This window comes from Ornithorhynchus anatinus, chromosome 10, assembly GCF_004115215.2.
Source record: "Ornithorhynchus anatinus isolate Pmale09 chromosome 10, mOrnAna1.pri.v4, whole genome shotgun sequence".
NCBI lineage: Eukaryota > Metazoa > Chordata > Mammalia > Monotremata > Ornithorhynchidae > Ornithorhynchus > Ornithorhynchus anatinus.
Genome location: NC_041737.1, coordinates 32,791,746 through 32,794,563, shown reverse-complemented (window position 1 = coordinate 32,794,563; position 2,818 = coordinate 32,791,746). Strand labels below are relative to the sequence as shown.

Sequence of the window (2,818 nt, the reverse complement as noted above, 5' to 3'; positions counted from 1 at the left end):
CCCATACCATAACCTTTAATAATGCTGGTATTTGTTAAGCGCTTACTTGGTGCTGAACACTGTTCTAAGTGCTGGGGTAGGGACAAATGAATCGGGTTGTCCCACGTGGGGCTCACAGTCTTCATCCCCATTTTACAGATGAGGGAATAGAGGCTCAGAGAAGTGAAGTGACTTGCCCAAAGTCACAGAGCTGACAAGTGGCGGAGCCGGGAGTAGAACCCGAGACCTGTGACTCCCAAGCCAGGGCTTTTTCCACTCACCCTTGCTGCTTCTTTACCCCGGTTTAAACTCTTCCCCTTGCCTAACCTTTTCCCATGTCCTAAACTTTTCGCCTAGCCGAACTTTTTCCCCTACCATAACCTTTCCCCTAGCCTAATCTTTCCACTAGCTTAACCTTTTCCCCTTGCCTAACCCTTTCCCCTGGTCTAATCTTTTCACCTAGCCTAACCATTTCCCCAGGCCAAACCTTTCCCTGACCCCACCTTTTCCCCTGGCCTAAGCTTTAACCCAGCATAGCCATTTCTCTACTCTAACCTTTTCCCCTAGCCTAACCTTTTCCCCTAGCCTAACCTTTTCCCCTAGCCTGACCTTTCCCCCTGGCTATTCCTATTAATCTATTTTTAAATTTTTGTGTGTTTTCTCCCTCATTAGAAGCTAAGCTCTTTGTGGGCAGGGGGCACCTCATATGGAAAATAGGGATGCATTACCTGTTCTTTCTCTCACTTTAACTCAGCCATATGAGGGACAGGACTGTAGTTGCCCTGATTATGTATGTCCTCTCTAACTCAGAGCTCAGAGACACATCTTGTCTTGTCTTATGCTGTCGAGTCATCTCCGACCCATAGTGACTCCATGGATACATCTCTCCCAGAACGCCTCCCCGACACCCCCATCACCTCCATCTGCAATCATTCTGCTAGTTTATTCACAGTTTTCATGGTAAAAATAAGCAAGTGATTTACCATTGCCTCCTTCCGTGCAGTGAACTTGAGTCTCTGCCCTCAACACTCTCCCAGGCTGCTGCTGCCAACACAAGTGAGTTTTGACTTGTAGCTGATTGCCTTCCACTCGCTACCCACTGCCCAACCTAGGAATGGAATGGGTAGGCCTCTGCTTGACTGTCCCTCCCATAGCCAAGACTGGTAGAGTACTGGAAACTCTCCAGGTGTGATCCTGAGAGGGGGGTTGGCACACAGATCTTAACAAATACCCTGATTATTACCCAGTTTACATCAAATTTGTCTTAAGATCCTTATAAGCAGGGATCATGTCTACTAACTCCAATGTATTGTCCTCCCCCAAGCCCTTTCCCCTGACTTTACCTTTTCCCTTAGACTAACCTTTTCCCTCGGTCTAACCTTTTCCCTTTCCGCTAGCCTTTCCTTCTCCCTGGCCTAACCTTTTCCCCTAGCCTTACGTTTCCACCTAGCTTAAGCTTTTCACCTAGCCTAACCTATGCCCTATCCTCATCTTTCTCCTAGCCAAACCTTTTCCCCTAACCTAACCATTTCCAATAGCCTAACCTTTGCCCCTAGCCTGACCCTTTTCCCTGGCCTAAGCTTTTCCCCTAGCATAACCTTTTCCCAAGCTTTAACTTTTCCCCTGGCCTAGCCTTTTCTTGTAGCCTAACATTTTCCCCTAGCCTAAACATTTCCCCTATTCTAACCTTTTCACCTGGCCAAAACTTTTCCCTGGCCTAACCTTTTCCCCCGGCTTAACCTTTTCTTGTAGCCTACCCTTCACACCTAGCCTCATGTTTCCCCTGCCCTAACCTTCTCTCAGGCCTAACATTTTGCTCTAGCCTAACCTTTTTCCCTGATCTAAACATTTCCCCTGGTCTAACCTTTTCCCTCGGTCTAACCTTTTCCCCTACCCTAAACTTTTCCCCTAGCCTAACTTTACCCTTAACTTAACCTTATCTCAGAGCCTAACCTATTCCCCTAGCTTAACCTTTTTCGTTACCTAAGATTTTTCCCTAGCCTAAACCTTTCCCTTAGCCTAACGTTATCCCATAGCCTAACCTTGCACCTCACCTAAACTTTTCCCCTAGCTTAAACTTTTTTCCTAGCCTAATCTTTTCCCCGGCCTAACCATTTCCCCTAGACTAACCTTTTCCCCTAGCCTAACCCTTACCCCTAGCTTAAGCTTTTCCCCTAACCTAATATTTATGGCTAGTCTAAGCTTTCCCCGTAGCCTAAACATTTCCCCTGGCCTAACCTTTTCCCCTATCTTAGGCTTTCTCTTGGCCTAACCTTTTCCCCTAGCCTAAACTTTTCTCCTACTCTAACCTTTTTCCCCTAGCCTAACCTTCTCTCTGGCGTAACCTTCTCCCTGGCCTAACCTTTTGGCCTTGCTGAACCTTTTCCCCTAACCTAACCTTTTCCCCTAGCCTAACATTTTCCCCTAGTCTAACGTATTCCCCCAAACTAACCTTTTCCCCTGGCCTAAGCCTTTCCCCTGATCTAAACTTTTCCCATACCCTAACCTTATCCTCCAGCCTAGCCTTTTTGCCTAGCCTAACCTTTTCCTCTAGCCTTAACTTTTCCCCTATTCTAACCTTTTCCCCTAGTGCAACCTTTTCCCTCTCCTAAGCTTTTCCCCTGGCCTTAGCTTTTCCCCTGGCCTTAGCTTTTCCCTGGTCTAACGTTTTCCCCTATCCTAACCTTTTCCTCTGGCCTAACCTTTTCCAAGACCTAACTGTTTCAACTTGCTTAAGCTTTTTTCCCCCACCTAAAGTTTTCCCCTAGCCTAACCTTTTCCCTTAGACTAGCCTTTTTCCCTGGCCTAACCTTTTCCCCTGGCCTAGACTTTTCCCCTG

The 2,818-nt window shown here is 47.0% G+C and overlaps 1 non-coding gene across 1 annotated transcript; it reads right to left on the bottom strand.

Annotated features, from left to right (window-relative positions):
• Positions 1–1,045: 1,045 nt before the first annotated feature.
• On the bottom strand, positions 1,046–1,183 carry LOC114814949. Its single transcript, XR_003762743.1, has one exon. It is a non-coding gene; the product is annotated as a small nucleolar RNA SNORA7 (small nucleolar RNA).
• Positions 1,184–2,818: the final 1,635 nt, after the last annotated feature.